Below are 19,317 nucleotides of genomic sequence, written 5' to 3'. Positions count from 1 at the left end.
TGTAAAACTCGTACGTTTGTGAGCCAAGAGACCCAGGTTGAGCTCTACCTGTGGTGAAGGACCAAAGGTTGCTAGGTGGTGCTAATTGACTTGCGTTACCAACATAAAATATGATTGCTTGTCATGACAGCGTGGTCGAAGTGTTGCATAAATATGAACAGAAAGATAAATTGCACTCTGGGTAATGCGTGGAGAAGGTCCTGCACGTCGCTCCAGATATTAAAAGCGTTTGGTTGATGTATTCTCCTCTCGGTCTTTTGGTCACAGTGTACACAAGGTCATTCGGTTACTGATCGATAGCTTGCATCGAGCCGTTCAATCGATGCCAACAAATGAAATTAAGCTTCCGGGGTGGCTCAAATGATCTGGCGGCGATTAATAACACACCGTCAAGGCGTCGGCGCGTGAGGATTTCCTTTGCCTTGTTTCCTCGGGGTAATACCCGCGGGAACAAAGCGCCGCTAATGGTGTTTATCTGCGGGAGCGCCATTTGCCGTTAACAGCGAGGAGAACAAATGGTTTTGTTTACAGAGCTGGAAGTATATTGCTTTTGGATTCCTGTCATTTTCGAGAAGCCAAAAACAAAAAGTCTTTATCGTCACGCGGCTTCTAAATCTAAAGTGTTTGGGGTTTTGTGTTTGCTCGCGCACACCACGGCGGTAAACAAATTATTCACCGCGCCGTAGTTGTAAACACGATTTTCGCGTTTCTGGAAAAACGTGGAGGTGACGATCGAGCCTGCGACAAATTACGAGACGACCGCGAGGCCTCTTTATTGCTTTGAAACGAAAATCAAGTCTCATTGTTTGCCCGTCTTTCTCGCCTATTCTGCTCCAAAGTACACAAGTTGTAATTCAAGCTAACGACGCTAATAATCGCCCCGATCATTTTCATGATCTGTGCTTTCGCCGCCCCAAGTAGAGAAATGGTTTTCCGCTTTGCTCTCGGCTCAAGAACCATTTGTTAAGGTGTGTTTATCATTCACGGTGACCTCGGTTAAGTGTCCTGAGAATTATATTTAAGGCCGCCGCTCCCAGTCGGCAATTAAGTACAATTCATTACAGCAGTCACGCGAGGCCTACGGGGGGGAAAGGTAGGAGCAAAAGAAAAAAAAAAAAGGCGAAACAGATGGAGGAGCAAGGGGACTGGCCCGAGCAGGGAGAGGAATAAGAAAAGCGCCACTAGGCCACGCCCCCGAATACCTCCGTACTTACGCCGCGCTCGCTCTCCTCCCGAGTCATTTTGCATTCAGAATCCGATTTGTCACACGTTCTGAATCGGGAGTCGTGCTCATCAGTCTGGAAGTGCACTTCCTGTTCTTTTTAACTCGTTGGCTGCCAGCCATTTTGAGAGCCTGCAAAAAATACATTTCCAATGCTGTATCACGTTGATTTGAACAACCTTATCAGAAAATTGAAACGCAAAATCCAAATATACCGTATTAAATACCGGCACCGTCGTTGACCTTTGACATTGCACTCAAAGGAGAGGCGCAGATAAATCCCACTTCGGTTTTCGTTGAACCGAAAATATTTTCTCCGTAACCCGCAGACATGATGTCACGCAAACCGTACATAAATCCACCCAAAAGTATTTTCCCATTTTCCCTCCCAAACAGTATTTTTTTAATTTTTTTAATGAATTATTTCAAATTTTTTTGGTGACATCACTCTTGCGAGAGCCGAATAACAAACTCTAAGTACTCTTTTATCATTTAACTTTTTTTCTCACCCCCCCAACCCGTCTCGCCGAACGGTACCGCAGTTTTCGGCGGACTTGATGACTTTGCCGACCATTTGCCTTTTCCTCCAGCGCTCCCGCTATGAGGTCATCACTTCTCCCGTAAACTGTTGTGACAGCTGTTGAATGGACTTGCCATTACATTAGACAGTCACGTTCCCCCCAGCTTGCCCGCTAATACCCCCCACCCCCCCAAACCCCGTGACATTTCATCAACGGCTCTACACCATCAGGTCACCATCTTCTTTTTGTCCACCAAATATTTGACACGTTTCGGTGGCGATAGTTTTTGTTTACGTACGGACCCCCTCCAAGAACATCCTGACTCCCTGCATATGATTCAAAAGTGTGGTTAAGTATTAGCAGCAGGTGTGTGTTGATGCGCGCCGGTGTCCAAGCACTATGTTTGTGCTAAAAGCCTTCCCGCTGTGCAACAAGCCACGGATTCATTTTCTTTCTTTTTTTTTTTGTGTGTGGACAAACGTGTAACTTCCATTTTAACACTTGGAATCTTTCGTTCGAATCCATACAGAGGAGTTCATTTGTGTAGTCACGATTCCACTCAGGTCGCTATTCATCTCCGATTACACTCTCCGATAAAAAGCGGGGTCGGAGGTTACGCCGAGCCGCGAAGAGATTTACCGAAATAACAGGAGGGTCAAGTCGACTCTCACGTCTTTGCCGGGTCGTGCCGCTCGGACCTTTTCAATGTGCTTGCGTGTGAACGGATGAATCGATAACAATCCATCCTGCTAACCACTTCCATAACCTGAGAGACCAGCCGATCAATAGCGAAGGAATCGATGGTAAATGAAGGAGCATGTTGCTAATTAACCGCAGCGCTAGATCAAAATAGGAGATGCGTCCTAAAAATATTAACAAGCTTTCTGTGTTCAATTTCATGGCTGGTACCCATTTGGAAAAATATTTTTTTCTTCCTTAACCTACCACTGTGTTTTATTCTCTACTCTAAAAATTATTGTTCGACCCCGCCCCTCTTAAATGTAAATTTTGCATCATTTCAAGTGTTTTAATGAGTTAAATGATCTTTGCAAAAAGGCACGCGCCGCCACAGCTCAACACAAAGCCGGCGGCTCATAATGAATTACAAAAGCGGCAATTAATAGCTAATTAAACCGTATCAATCACGCCGGTCAGGTCGAACTAATAATGATTAATGGGTGAAATCTTCAAAAATGAACCGGAGCACATTTCTATCGAGCGCAAGTTAAGACACTTGAAAAGGGGAGATATCGGACGACGTGGAAACGAGTCAATTGAAATTCCTTCGCTGATTGGACGGGATGCATTGGCTAAGACACTCGCGCGCTAATTCGGTATTCATGAGGAAAATAAGTAAATCATTTCTGATCCGGCGCTGTCCGAGCGTATGTATGCTAATTGCTAGACTTTGATGGAATGCTTATCAACGGTAAATGGAAAAAAAAAAAAAAGTTCACCCTAATAGCCGGGAGATGCAGATCAGGAGACTCTCGCCTTAGCAAAGAATCATTGTAGCTCGTTAGAAACGGCACGCTATCGGAATATATGAAGAGCCAATCATTATTCATTCAAATAGAGGTCACCCGCACGCCACGTCTTTTTTTTTTCTTTCCTCTAGATTATAAATTTCTTCTCCCTGTCTGTCCTGCTCTTCTTCCACCCACCACCCCCGCAGCGCTTGAGAAAGTCTACTGAATTTAAATGGGATAAATCATAAATCTGATTAGGTGAATATTCTCTGTGATCTGGAGGGCAATATGGGGAGAAAGGTGATGAATTGGAATTGATGAGAAGACTTGGCTCATTTTTATTTTCTCTCCCCTCCTCGGCGTCACCCGGCCCTCCCATCAGGACTTTTCCTTGAATAATTTACCAGCACGACAATAATGGGAAGTACTTCATTAGAGCAAAAAGCTCTCGCGGTGTCGGCAATGTCTCTTAATTGAGAGTCCTTGGATGAATCCGGATAGGGAGTGCTACAATTTCAACAGTCTGGAGATTTATTATCGCAACCTTTCATTTTAAACCGCCGCCGAGGTTGCGGCGCTGGCGGGCGGCCGCTAACTTGCGCTTAATGGCGACTCAAGGTGGACCGAAGTGCATTTCCTCCGCCTCCAGATGTTGCTTTTGATGCTCAAGGCCGCAATCGGAGAGTCTGGCTTATGCGTAAAAGCTCACCGCCGATTAAATATACCATGCAAAAAAAAAGTTTTAGGATAATCTCTCATTGTCTCCGGAAACTTTACCTCACCCTGAGGCCGCAGGACATATAATGGCAACCTGTAAGCCAACACGAGCACTTTCGGAAGGGATTAGTTTCCGACCCCGGCTATCCCACGGCCGAAGGAAGTCGCCCCGCGGAGCCGTGTCTGCTCTGTCGGGCCCGGAGCGACGACGGAATAGCCATGTGAATAAATGGATTCCCCGCGGCCTCCATCCATCTCTCCGCTCATGCCAAACAACGCATCTTAAAGTAAGCAGCACATAAGCTGCAAAAAAATTCCCCCCCCCAATCTCAGAATTACCCCGGTCCTCGGTATCTCCCGCCCCGATAGAGAATATCGCAGCGACCGCCGCGTTTGAGCCACAAACGCCCTCTATTTCTCCATCTCTCACTTTCACCACGCCTCCATTGGCGGCTGAGCGTGTGTCGGGATGCTATCGCGCCCCAGGCAATCAGAGATACAGTCATATGTCACAAATAGGTGTCAACTCTTATTACAGTATGGAGGGGGGGGCGGTCGAAGGCGAGAGAAAACTCACTTATCAGGAAGGACATAGGCTGGGCACATCCCTTCTTCATGCCTTAGCTGGCTGTTAACTTGTTTCCTTTCGCAGGCCGACTGTATTTTGGCAGTAACACAAATGTAACGCCTCTTCCTGTCCACTCCGTCGCACTATCCTTCTTTCACCTGTAAACGGAGTCTTGTTTTTTCATCGGAAGTCAGGTCGCAAGGTACTAATTTGTCGTTATTTAATACATTTAAAAACATTATTTTTGAGGAATTTTACGTTTGACGTTTGGGCTTGTACATGTAGGCTAATGGTAGTGCAGAGAACATATAAAGAATTGTTTTTTTTTTTTAACTGGACTTCCCCTTTTAAGGAAATGCTCAGTCACTCAAGAGACACATTTTACATGATTGGACGCGATGCGATGTCCTAAGAAAGTCATAGAACGGCGAAAGCCCATGTTCTCGCATCGTCCGTCATACATGGCTCACGGTACATTGGCCTCGCTAACGTGTCGTGCTACACTTATATAAGCCCCCGAGGTCGCACTTATGCAATTGGCGCCTTTGGAAGACATTCCGCAGTGTCGTTAGTACCGCTTCGTACGTAACAAGCGCCTTTTAGCAGCTCTAATGCCTTTCGGTGCCGAAACGTTCGCTTCAGTCCGTAAATTGGACACGTTTGTGTATAGTATTTGTGTATCCAGGTGAAGAAAAAAAACAAACTAAAATTGACCTTAAATAGACTGTAAGTTTTAAGGCAAAGAAAACTTTGTGTTTGTACATTTCCATCCCTCGCTAATCATTTTATTGTTTACCCAACATCGTAGCAGGAAATTTCTGTTTGTTCAACATTTCTCCTCCGCACAATTTACTCTTACAATCATTATCACACAGCATCTCCCTGTTTCTATTTCTTTCCTCTGTGGTTTTTATCTGGCGCTCCATCTTTGACCACGCGTCCACCCCCCCACCCCGCCCTGAGCAGAGGCGCGGGGAGGGGGGGCTCGGCGAGCTTCCACCGGCGAGATGGGCAAAAATCAGCCAGCCAGGAAGAGTCAGCCATCAATCTTCCTTTGCTGTCATTGCCTTATTCGCCCTCTCCTGCTCCCCTTCACTATCATTTCCTCTGTCTGCGCTCTATCTTCCTCGGTCTGTCCGGCTCGCCCACCACCCTTTCTAATCCCGACTTCAGTCAAGGTTGGACATGTGACGGCTGTCCGGCTAGACCAATATAAGCCTCGTCTCGCCCTGCGCTTTATTACTCCTCTGTCTCGATAGCATCTTCAGGAATCTTCATTGTGATTTTTTTTTTTTCCCGCACTCTCTGTCCCCTCAGTGGGCGTCTTTTTGTTTGGGTGAGACGTACCTTTAGTGCCAAGCCAAAAGTGGAAATCCTCAACAGATGGTTTCAAAATGCAGGGCGATCCAAGCTCCGCTTTCGTACTTGGCGCTGGCAAATGTCCCTTAAGCCTCTTTTCAAGGCAAATATCCTGTTGGTTCAATTCGAAGCCGCTAATTAAGCTTCTTTTGTCCAAAAAAAGAAAAATAAGTCGAGATCTATAAAGATAAAACCGCAGATTAGATGTAAACCTTGTTAAATACCTAACGGTCTTCAAAAAGGGAATCGAGTTATGGCCTCTTGTTCAGTGGCTAATACCGGAGTGTGGGGATCACAGGGGGGGGGGTGTGCTTTAACCTCCCCTGTCAGCCCTAATTAATGAGCTAATTAAGGGCTCAGGTTGAATTAAAGGTAGACACCTTAAGTGCCCTCGGGCTGTTCAGATAAGTGGCGCCGGGACGTAACGTTACAAAGACGGACGGCGGTTTCCCGAGCGGAGGTCAACCCGGACGGCCGTCATTCGATGGCGATGTAATTTGGAGCGCGGCGGGCGACAGTCGGTGAAATGCGGCCGTCGACAAGGACTCGCCCGGAAAAATCATAGCGGTTTGTTTGCCATTACAGGTCGGTGCTGATAAGCGATCGGGCGAACATAAGGAGAATTGAAGAGGCTCTTTTGGGCAGTTTGCTGTGATTACATTACATCGCCTGCTGCAGTCGTAAAATCAGCCGATTTAAAGCAAACATAAAACGCTCCCCCGGGGATCATTTTCGCATGATGGATTTTTTAGTGCCTTCTCCTTCTCCCCGCTGGGGCTTCTATATGTTTTTATTTTTTCTTTATTTTTTAGTGTTTTCAATTTCCCAACTTTCTTTACTTGGGAAATACAATTCCAAATATTGATTGATTGTCCGTCGAGGAGATAAAGGCGGCAGATGCAGTCGTAAATGTGCTACTACCAGATTAAAAACAATACGAGATGAGCACGGGTTCCGCCGCCCGTCGTCGTTTTAGCACAAATGAAAAGATTGAAGGACTCGGAAACTCTCCCGGCCTCCCGTGTCATAACCCGTCATTTCATTCCAAACGTCCATCGTAACCTTTCTCGTAAAGCTAACGAATGCAATCAAGTGAAATCATTCCGGAACGGCTTGGGCGGCCATTAGCCAGAGACACAGGTGGCTTTTCCAGCCCGTCGTTACCCTAATCCAAAACCACCGCGGGGCAGCCCGCAGTCATTTTGTCAGGCAAACAAGTTGAATTCTTATTACATTCACAGTGATCTTCTTCTGTCCATTGGGCAGAGGTAATTAGCTCATTTCTCTCGCCGCGCTATATGAGCCAATATCAGAGGACGCAGCCTGTGGGCGTTCCTATCAGTGTCCAATGTCTCCCGCGAGATTCATCAGCTATACGGCAAAGTCACATTTTCGCAAGGAAAGCTTTGAGATTCAAGATGCAGTCGGCCGAACAAACGGTTCAAGGCGCATATCGTTGATGCACTTGGAGTTCCTATAAATCGCCCGCTGAGTTTACTGCCGAGTTGCGACCAAAGTCAGGCTCCGGTTGTCCTCCCAGTGCGTCCTCTGATGTTACTCACTAGTTTGACTCCCGCCGGTCGAGCTCTGTCGGACCGGCCCGTCTCTATCCCTTCCTGGGGTTCTTCACATATGCCAGAGTGTAATCTGACATTTCCTGGCTCGGCCGCAGGCGCAATCTCAAACATCGCCCCACCTTCACCTTGAGTGTTTACACTCCTCTATGAACTTAACGTTGCCCAAACACTCTATCTAAATGTCACGGCGAGTTGTTGGAATAGACCGCCGACGATCCAGTCCGGCCACAGTCTTTGCAGTGCTCTTCCTCATCTTTTCCCCATTTTTTTCTTTTTTTTTTTTTCTTCAGGCTCACTGAACTGAGGGAAAATGACATTTAATTACAGGAGAGCAGTCACGCAGTTTGGCTAATTACAATCCCGGGAGTTCAGTCATCATATCTAATTAACTTTCACTTTCATGAAAGCTTAATGCAGCTCCATAGGATGGCGCTGCATGCGCCGCACTTGAGCACCATTGACAAATGTCTGACAATTCATTTCTGTTTTGACTTGCCGTCTTCTCATTTACAAGCAGCGGAGGGTTAATGGCTGTTTTTGGGGGTCTTTATTTCATATCGGACCCTTTTTTGTTTTACGACTACTAAAGAGACTATAAAAAGATATTCATAATTGATCGAAGCCGAAATTATGCCTAAATAGGAATGAATATAATCAATCACTTGGATGGTGGTGGTAATTCCTGGCCGTATCGATTGCTCAAAACGCGGCGCGCAGTCTGATTCACATTCATTATGACACTCTCAGAGGACAATCAATTCATTATTATGCCTGCCCTTGACCACATTGTTAGTGTGCTTACTGGGGCATAATCCTTGGAGTGCACGCGAGTGCTTGTTGGAGTCATTTTTCATATGCGCACCGCACTTGACAATCCACTCGATCTCATCTCACACAAGACATTTTTTTGTCTGTGTGTTTTTATTTGCACCTGTTAGAAAAGTTAGCTAGTCGGCTTTTAGCGTGTAAAAAAAATTCAATCAGGGGCGGAGCTAGTACGGGGTGCTGCTCTCCAGCCACCCCACTGGCCACACCCACATCTCAATAAGTATTGATACTCGGATTTGTTTTTATGTTATTGTCATCACTGAAAGATCTAGCTCCGCCCCCGAGTCGCAGATTTAGCGATTCACTTAAATACGGCCATCTTGTTTGTTATGATAAGGTGGCTATAGGTGGGCAAAGCTAATACCGAAAAGTTTTCAATCACTCGCGGCATTATGGGATTTCCTGGGTCGCGTCACGCTTGTCTTATCAATCTATTGACATGGCACCTGTGGTTGCACCGGTGTAGGAGACGGTCGCCGCTCCGCCATGGACGAATACTAATAGGGATGCAGATAGCTCTGGCTTTGGCCGTCTCAGCAGACATTGATCCCCCTGCAGACTTCCAAGGTGGTGACAGATGGACTGTCACCTCCGAATGAGATGAGATTGGGACACGTCCCTTCACATCTTCCTCAGTCACCGCACTCCACTGAGTTTGGCTCGGAGTGGGTCTCCCTTTGTGTTGCCGCTCCGTAGTTGCTTCCCCTCCCCCCCCACAGCGTCTAGTTGGAGGGTCTCCCGCATATTCAAAAGGTTACAGCTTGAATCCCTGCACCTGCCATCTGTCATTTTTGCTGTCAGTAACTTGTCGATCTTTACTAATGGTAACTAATGAAATGAGGCAAGGGGGGGGTCGTTACTATTGTTGTGTCTTCTCAGGAGAGCTGAAGAGGATTTTGAAGAGGTGATTTGTTAGCTCGCTGGTTTACACACAAGACAACATTCCGTTTTGGTGCCGATCCGGAGAAGATTTTCGATAGATCCTGCCAGCCTGGATTAGATTTTTATATCACAGAATCGGTCGCAATTCTTTTTCTCTGACCTTAACTGTCAGTGTCGGACTTTGGGCCCTGAGAAGCATCACACTCAGGCGGTCTGGCAACAACAAGTACGCTATCCTAAAAAGTCTCTTAAATCACCTCTTGTACCGATTCTTATCCCCAGCAGATCCCTTTGACCGTGTCCGCATGGCGTGTGTGGGTTTTAGTCTTGCAAGGAGAAATATCTTGTTCTCTCATCTGAAACTTCAAATGAATTTCCTTTTGAGGGCTTTTCTCAACATGCCCGGATTATTGGATTAGCCGGCACTCTACATTTGGACAACAGTCCGAAAAGCCGTCGGACATGTCTTCTGATTTAAAAAGGAATCAAACTCGGCACGCCCAGTCGTACCTTGAAAGCGATTGGGACCGAAGCTTTTTAAATCACCTGTTGAGCGGTTTTGACTCGCCATTCCTCACATCTCCCAAATCCCACTTATCAAGCGCCGGCCGGCCACGGGATCATATCGAGAGGAGCTATGCAAATGACCGGGAGAGAGGCCAGATCTAATCTTTAGGTTTATTCTAATTAAAAGTGATTTACTTTCCGCACCATCCCTGCGAGGCAGAGGTGCTTAAATGTCCTGCTCTCTGAGGAGATGGCATCCTCTAACTCAATTAGTTAGCAGAAGATGCACTTGGATAAAGTTTACTCTGTGTAGAACTGCTTAACATGCAATACAAAGCTAATGTGGCGATGCAGCTTGCATCGTGGAATAGTCAAATGTCAAGGTTGAGGGGTTTTGTTTACTTTTAAAGCCTAAACCAGACGCCGCAGATTTTATGCAAATCCCGTGAAACAAAGTATCGTCAAAAGTTGCTATACCAGAAGATTATTCAATGATTAGTAAAATGTGCAACCCCCCCCATGCAGACCTTCATTGATAAAGGCACCATTTACCGCTGTCACCCAGCACCCCTCATCAGCAACACCACTTAGTGAATAAAGGTCAGGCAATCAGGCATCTGGAAGGACAGCTAATTTGTCATCCCTCGACAAACGTGTCAGAGTCCGATCTTGTCCGCCGGGCTTGATACCGCAACAAGCCGTAAAGGTTAAGAGATTCAAAGAACAGCCCCCCCCCCCACCCCCACCCCGCCCAGCCCCTCTCCTTCCCCCGCTTGCCCCGTTTCCATCTCAACAAGCATCGGGTGGCAGAGCAGAAAATTCAATTTACGGATTTGATACCGTGAGAGTTATGGGGTTTCTCGGATCTAACTCGGAGGGGTGTTTAAGCATGTCGTTCGCCATCGCCGCCTCGCTCCGTTGAACCCGCTAAGATCGAGGTGTCGTAGTTGTCAACCGGCCATTGACCCGACAAACCTCATCCTGTCTTTAACACCGACCTATGGAATGTGAAATGAGCGTTGAAATGTCTTAGTCACCGCAAAGCGTCGTCGTTATCGATTATTTGTGTGCTGGCAGGAAAACGGACAAAAAGCATTAAATATGGATTGAGGTTTAAACACCCATGAGATGACGGCTTGTACCTTTTGATCGTCGCGTGGAATAAATCTGAGTGTGCCCACCTTAGGCCTCACTATCATCCCACCATCCACGAGAATACATCATGCAAATAATTTACACAAGAAACAAACACAAGCGGCTCTTCCCCACCCCAAAGGAAGACGCCGCCATCCCTAATGAGCCGAGTGACATTTGAATATTTATACCTTTTTTTTTTTTTTTTTGGGCTCTCAAGAATTAAGTGCAACTCTATAATTTCATGGCACATTCTTTCGAGAATCAAATGAATCGCCGAACGATGACGCAGCGGTATACCCGCAGAGGAGCTGGCGCTTGCTAAAACTCTAATGACATTCCAGGTGGGCATTTGAAGGCAGGTGGCGTATTAAAAAGCCCATAAAAGGCCGGGCGGCGGGAAGGGCGTTTGGGACGGGCGAAGACGGCGGCGGTAACAAGAAACAGCACGAGACAAGAGGGGTGTTAGTCGTGGGTCAAGTTGCCTGGGGGCTGGGGATTTAATGGACTTGTGTACAAAGGAAGGGAAGATGCAGGTTGCGGCGCTTGCAGGGAAGAAAACAGATGCTAGCTTTGCAGCCCAGCTTGTTTTATTCCAGTGCCAGCCTTAGATTAGCCTAACATGTTTATTTTCTTTGATCATTTTTGGCCCCTCAGAGCTACCATACCAAAGCGTGACTCGAACCCTGACGCCGCGAGTGGTTTTTAGTTGTTTAGCAATAAGATAATAACCCAAAAGGTGCATCCTCTAAAACACGCTAAAAATAATTTCCGCTAAAAGTAATCATTATAGCTATCAACAGCAAACATTTTCGTTATGTTTGTCTCATGCATTTTTGAACAGCACTGTCGTTTCTCGCTGGTTTTCTGTAATGCGAGCGCTAAGGAAAAGCAGCCCTGACTGTCAGTAGGCGGATGATCAAGACGATGATATTAAGAGCTCATGCCAGCCCTCTGCAAGCTGGGCTCGTCTGGGAATTCAAAGTTAAGAAAAAAAAAAAATCCCATGTAAAGTATGCGCGGCTACACGCTCAAAGCTAGCAGGTCAGGTTACATAGCAAAGACCTTGCTAATTAACGTGTCAAATCGTGTATGTTGTTTTCTGGATTCCACGTGTCAATTTAAAGACAGAACTGAACGGGAAACAAAAAAACAAAACTGAAACATTTCTCTCCTCCTAATGCCGAATCAGACCTGGTCTGAGCCTTGAGAAATGTTCTGCTACCTCTTTGGGAATCAACCACTTGGTGGCACTAGCAGCCAAAATCAATGAGGGCCAACTCAGTGTATGGAGCTGTGTGCAAATCACGCTTCGAGAACACCACACGACCGTGGAATGGAATCAAAATGAATCATTTGCTGCATTAATTTAATTAGAGGATGGAAATTCCAGCTTTGGAGCAGCTTTGGATGAGGGCCCCCCGGAACGCTCACCAACCGCAATATTAGGTACACAGTAATCACTCGTGTAGGATCAAAATTGTGCTAGAGGTGTACCTAATATTGTGACCGTTACGTGCTATATATCGTTCAGATCAAAGAAAAAGCTATTTTTGTGCCCGAGATGTTTTTACATTCACCCCCCCCCACAGTCGGTTTGCTTTTAGTTGGTAGAGCAATTAGGAGCGTGAGCCATTCGGAGCTCAGAGGGGGAGCCGCTTTCTGATTCAGGTCATGTCTCCGCCTAAATGTCATTGGCCCGAGTGCAGCGGGTTAATTAAAGGCGTACGCTCGACACGGTAGCCTGCTTCAACCAGATAGTCGGAGGAGGAAGGGATTGACCTGTCCTGAAATCCGATCGATTATTCATTTCCAAACAGATGCATGTAATTTCATCTTCGATTCAATACGTAAGGCGTGGCCGATCAGATTGCCGATTTTTGAGCCAATTAAAGCAAGTGTGCCTTATATTCGTCAAAATACGGTATTCATAATGTCAAATATAACGATGGCGCAAAGATACATATTGCCGGCCCGCTCTAGGTAATAATCAGGGCTCATTTGCCGCAATAGCGGGTAAATACTCCAGTGTGACTGGGTCGTCCTGTCAGCGGGACTCTGGCGGCGGCAGTGGCCCCCGATAATCTTTCACTAATTTTTATTAAGTGGGAAGGAAAAGGGCAAGTCTTGGCAGCAAAGCACGCACGACATAAATCAACCACCAGGGGGGCGGCGGTTATTATTCACACGACGCTACACGTACGGCTTTGCTCGTTAAGGGAAACGGATGCCTCGCCATATTAAACGTGTCATAATTAGCAAACGGTGAAAGTAATACCGCCGTCCCTGGGAGATTTCATTTCCGTTCTTCCGCCCGGTTTGATTTTGGAAGTGCACAAAGTGGAAGCCCCGCGGCAAAGTTTCTCCGTGGCGCTCGCCGCCGTCTCGCTGAAGAAACTCCCAGATAAGACAAATGGTTGAAATGACCTTTGAAAACATCACCATCTCTCAGCCGGCCCGAGAGAGACGAGGGAAGGAGCTATTTCGACGGAGTGCCGGGTAAAAGTGGGTTCCCAAACCGTGCCGGATTTGTCTTGCTTCTCTGAATGCTTTCTGCTCCATTTACACGCGGCCAGTACATTCGTCTCTGTCTCGGACAAGTGAAGAACAAGAAATGAAGGAGCCTTAGTTTTAAAAGCTCTCCGAGTCACTCGTGGCAAATTTCCAGTTCGTCACCTAAACTACTCGGTGACTCATTAGTGTTTCGGTCGACTTTTCGGAGCACCTGTTGCCGCCCAATCATCTTACTGGCACAGCAGAGATTTAAAAGCATTTATTTTCATTTTTTTTTTTTTTTTCTCAAATGATTTTTTGGGGTAATTCTTTCGATTCCAATTGATTTAATCACTGAATGTATTACGTGAAGATATCTTAGCATTGAAAAGGTTTTACTCACAGTTGGAAACGCTTATTTCTGGCTAAATGGCCACAACAGGGTGTCCCTTTTTAAAATTCAAAAGCGCAGCCACTTGCAAATTAAACGCGTCGGCGCGCTTGTGTGTTCGGGGGACTTCACCGAGGAGATGGAGTCCAGTCTGCGGCATCGCTCGTGTCCCAATTAGCCATGCGGGGCTTTGAATGTGTTTAACCTTAGCGGCGCTTAATCATGTCATTAACAAGACGGGGGTCGGGGAACTGCCTGCGTGTTGCTACCTTCCTGCTGCAACCCCAAAAAAATAAAATATTTGTGAGGCATCAATTGTGACCTCTAATTCAAGGAGAGTTTCGGCTACCCAAGGCGTTTTATTTAGCCGCTCTAAATTAAACCCCGATTATGTCTCGCCGCTGATGACTTTTTCGGCCGCGGTTCTCCACCGGAATTCGTAATTGCTCATCAAATCATCGCTTATATTTCAAGGAGCCAGAGATTGAAAGGGACATATGGAATCGGACAGCTCCCGTGAAACTATAACCGGGCGGCAATATATAACCGTCGGTGTGCATCGGCGGTGTCTATTAGCTAAACACGCCTGAATCCTATTTGGCGGTAATCAACAGAAGCACCGTGGAAGATAAAGATCAGCCGCAGGCATTATTTTCCCTTCAGACTTGAAGAGTGACAGGCCCATTATGCCCTGCACGGGATTTATGCGATGATCGTTTTTGATGGCCCGGACGTCCGCCGTCGCCCGTAATGTTTTCTATGCTAATGAGGCTTCTACTCCTGCCACGTGACGCCATCTTTTCTGCGGGAAAGCGTTTGTTGACGGCTCCATTAAAAGCCGCAACAATATTTCCTCCTCGGTTACCGTCGCTCGTCAGCCAAGCGTATTTATGTCTTTAGCTCCCGTATAACCACGGATCGGACTTCCTTTGGGAGATATGAAGCGACCTTGACGCAAGGTCCGGCCCGTGAAACAGCAACATAAGGCGGCGGACAAGGAATCCAAGAGTGAAATGAAAAGCCGCCCCTCCGCCTTCATTAGTGCTGCGAGGCCATCCGCACTTGTCTAATGACAAACTACCTTGTTGTGCATTGTAAGTACAGTGTCTTGATGGATCGGCTTGCATTAGTAATGACCTTTCCAAAGACTACATAGCCACTAACTTGCTGTGTACTCTGTTTTTCACACACACATATATATATTTACCGTATTTTCCGGACTATAAGGTGCACCTAAAAACCTTAAAATGTTCTCAAAAGCCGCCTTATAGTCCGGTGCGCCTTATATATGGACCAAATTCCTAAATTTAAACTGGCCCAAAGCATTGTGTCATGAAATCAATCATAAGTGGCCCGCTGAAGACTATGAATCATGAATCAAAAAGACTATGGCTCATTATTTTGTGATTATAAAGTCATTTGTTGCGATTGAAGTTGAAATAAAATAGATGAAATGGAGAATGATTTGATTTGGATTAAAAATCTGACATGATGCATTAATGGTGCGCCTTATAGTCCGGTGCGCCTTATAGTCCAGAAAATACGGTATGTGTAATAAGCATTAAAAAAATAAAAACATATATGTGTCGAATAATTTATAACCATTCTAGAATATTGAGGCAATCAGGGAAGTCTCCTGTCACCCCCAATACTCGCAGCTCAACAAACGCCAGAGACTTTGCGGCAATCCGAAACATTTCTCTCTTTCATACTTGGCTGGCAGCTGCCTTTAACAATAGATGGGACGGATGTGACCCTTGGGGTTTGTATCTTTTGACATGTGTTTTTCACAGTGGGACTCATGGCGGTAATTGCTTCCGAGGGGTCCCTAATCCGTTTTTACGCCACACATCGCACATCCAAAGCGGGAAACATGATTTATATTTGACACATGTCCTCTTTTCATCTCGACTCTTTGTGATGAAGTTGTTTATTCCGTGGACTCTCGGGGAGATAGAATATTTTCTCTTCCCATGCACACTACACGTTTTTTTTTTTTGTTTCTATCAATCAGTGCGGAGATTCAAACGGCAATTAATAATACAAATACATTCATCACATGAAGCCCGTCGTTTCTACCGCAGCTATAAACACTTGAACGTAATGAACACTTGCGTTTTTTTTTTTTTTTGCTTCGACTCGTCGTATGCATCTCAAACAATTTCTTGCCGATAAAACAACGTTTCTCAGAATGCCTTTTTGAGCCAAGAACCAGCAAAACAGACCCACTTAAAGAAACATCAGTTCCACTCGCGAATGCAAAACGGGTTCTTGCAGTCTCCCAGAATCTCGTCTTCAATCGGTCGCTGGCGCTAAAATTAGCATCAAGTTTTTATCAGCGCTGTGAAGAATTTCCTCCCAAACTTCTGCAGAATGTGCGCCCCGTCTTCAAAAGCCGGAGTCGTGTTGTCGCACAACACAAGACCATCCTGACTCCCTGTGTCGGGCTGTGAATACTAATACACGTTTTCTTGTTTGATGCTTCATAGAGGACACGGGGAACACGTATCGAGCGCTTACCTTTTCTCTCTTTATTGGCTGACGGGTTATGCGCGCAAATTCCCTTAAGGCCTTTCTCATCAGCGGATTAATTATCACGGAATTAATTGTTCATACAACACCACGTGAGAAACAGACGATAATTAGTACATTTCATAAGCACATTGACTGATCAAGTCCTCCGGCAGCCGCCATGAGAACCAAGTTAGCAAATACGTTTTGCTAGCAACACAATAATGCCGTTCAAGCAAAACGGTCGACTGAAACTAAGCCGTGTCGGTTCTCGTATTGCGCACGGGTCACTGCGGATTCTTTCGGAACAAAGCCATTGTTAATGTTATTAATGACCGCATGGTTCTGCACTCTGGAGTCGAAGCCCGGGGATTTATTTCATATAGAATCCCTGTGAAAGTCTTCAAAGTGGGAGCCACGGATCATTGTTCTTTTGCTCCCAAGCTCCCCCTACAGCTACTCTGGGAATTGCATATTGGCATCCACAAAGAACAAATGCGCTAACACAACTTGTCTTCATTATAAGCGGATTGTCCAGATGTGGCAGTTTAATTACCATATCCAAGTCCTTCTCATTTAATGGAACTTTCCAAATTTCTGGAATAGCCCATTTGCATATCAGATTCATTGCAACTTGAGCCGCTTGACAATCTAATCTACAGCTTTGTTTGTCGCCTCCCTCCGCAAAGCTAGATTAATAAATGAGAATTCATCGGAAGGCATATCTGCGATTAAAGTAAAAATCGAAAACAAAAGCATCTCCACGACAATACATGTTTTACAGCTCACCGACAGCCGCTCGAATTAAGTGATGCAAACACGGCAAATTGAATCAATTTGCCGCCTCTAAATGGATGTGATGCGCGGCGCCTGAACGCTCGAATGAATCCGAGAGAATTTCTACGTTTAATAATGTTGTTTTTGTTTGTGCCTTTCTTGTCCCTCGCTCACTTGATGAAGCTTCCAGAAGATGGGGCGTGAAGAGGATATCAGATAACAAGGCGGCGTCGCATGCTCCGGGAACGAAGCGACGGGCCGTGGTAGAGCGCGACGAGGGCGGAGGGCCGAGGTGAGTGGAGCATATCAAACAGATAAGAAGTCATGTGGAAAATGCGGGAGGCAAAACCATGCATAAAATTATCAAAAAAAACCTCTAAATCGGAGCAACATTCTATATTGACAGGTTAGCTTGTGTTGGCTTGCCTTTTATGCTATCAAAACAATGTTTCACAAATCAATATTATTAGCCAAAAAAGCTAACTAAAATGTTTACATTTCACTTTTTTAATGTTGTGTCTTTATGTGCTGTGGTTGAAAAAAGTTACAAGGATATTTTATCAAAGGAGTAAAGTCCTTGTCTTGTATGCCAAATCATCCCTCCCCATTGAAATGAATAGAAATGCCCTTAATCCATTCCAGTGACCCTATCAAACTCTATCAAAATCTTTTGTAATGGGAAAAATAGTACCCTACATTCTTTTACTTCTTCAAAATGTACATTAACAACACATTTAAGTAGACTGTAAAGAATTAAACAATTCCCTGGCCAATGTTGCGTCATCATACCTCATTAATTCAATGTCATACCGATTTACAGTACAGTGTGTTCCTATATGTTGACCCCACACTTGTGTAAAATACACAAAACTATAGGACATGTACCTGAAAAAGCCGAGCAACAGAATATTTGTTTTTCGTTACTTGCCACCGCTGTCACTCTGTTGACATATTGATCCGGAACCTGCAACACGTAATGATCAACACGGAATACAAAGCTTCCCGACAGTGCCGACACATTGACAGACCCGTGATTAAATCAAGAGAGGCGGCCACGTTGTTGACGACAATGATGATAACGCCGCGGGCACTTATCAACGTCGCCGCCAATCTCCCGTCCGCCGCCGTTTCCAAGTCCGTGTCAGCTGATGGGGTGAATCAATCTGAACAAAAACCAAAGCGTTTATCATCAAAACCAAGTGAGCGCCTGGCGCCGACTCGTGAATAATTGTTGCCAGGCGTTATGCTTTGGCTGTCACTCGCGAGCACGCCGCCTCGGCTGTAATGCATCTGCATTAAGGCGGCCGCTGGCACGCTGTCACGTACGCCGCGCCGTAAGCCGTTAAATACATAAATCGGGTTTAAATGAACACACACCCCACTTGTCTCGCTCGCTTTAGCGAGTAATTCATCTCCCAACTCTGTGATTCTGTTATGCCGTCAAATTGACACGTAATCCATTGCCGGCGTCCTTGTTGTCAACGTTGAGGTCATCGCCGTCTCGCATCGAGCGAGTGTACAGTGAACCCGAATATCGTAATTTACAAAGCGTACCTGTTCCTGCAGAACATAGCAGGGGAACACTGTATGTCGACTCACAAAAGGAACTCTGTTGTCAGTCTTAATCCCAGCCTGCACCTTGCCCGGATGATAATCCTCCCCCTTTTGTCACTCTGAATCCTTTGTCGCAAACTTTTCAAACCTGTCAGGTCTCTTTGCAAGCTCTGTGAGCGTCAGACATACATTTTTAACCCCCCCCCCCCCCCCCCCTTTAACAAGAGCACTCAGGCTTTAAATAGATTACACCCCATTATCCCCAATTACATTTCAGAATAAACTTGGAAATGGAGAGTAAATCGCTTACCTGCTCAAATGTCTTTCATGGAACTTTTACAGAAGTCCTCACTGGCTATTTGTCTTAATTAATACACGGGAAGGGGGCGGGGTTATAGCAAGGTCAAGATTAAAATGTAAACACAAAAAGACTTTTATTAAACTGCACTGAGTCACCTCAAATATTAGGATGTTGGGAAAACTTTCGAGTAATCGACTGAGAACAACGAGAAAAAAATATCTTCAAAAGGTCTTTGAATGTGATCTCATTTGTGGATGTGTTTTTGTTTTTTTTTACCTGACAGTGTAAGACACAAGCACAAATACATTGTGAGAAGTATTGGAGCATGTAGATATCAACCTATAGACCAAAAAAAAAAAATACAATATACAGCCGAGGTCTCCCGTGTGTCTCAAAGTGCCCGCGGCCACCTCCGTGGCGCCGAACGTGGGGTGTAACATCTTGTCGTGTCCATCACCGCCGCTTGATAAGTTACCTCTCGGCGCGCACTCGACATATACGAGCGC

At 45.7% G+C, this 19,317-nt stretch overlaps 1 long non-coding RNA gene across 9 annotated transcripts in view; it reads left to right on the top strand.

Moving 5' to 3' along the window:
- The window catches only part of LOC125992383 (uncharacterized), a 155,856-nt gene that overhangs the window by 15,842 nt on the left and 120,697 nt on the right, over positions 1-19,317 (top strand). For all 9 annotated transcript variants that reach the window (XR_011086221.1, XR_011086216.1, XR_011086218.1 and 6 more), the window contains exon 6: positions 17,140-17,248. This is a non-coding gene — a long non-coding RNA (uncharacterized lncRNA). The remainder of the gene's footprint in view (positions 1-17,139; positions 17,249-19,317) is intronic.

Source organism: Syngnathus scovelli, chromosome 22 (genome assembly GCF_024217435.2).
Source record: "Syngnathus scovelli strain Florida chromosome 22, RoL_Ssco_1.2, whole genome shotgun sequence".
NCBI lineage: Eukaryota > Metazoa > Chordata > Actinopteri > Syngnathiformes > Syngnathidae > Syngnathus > Syngnathus scovelli.
This window is presented reverse-complemented; position numbering and strand designations above follow the sequence as displayed.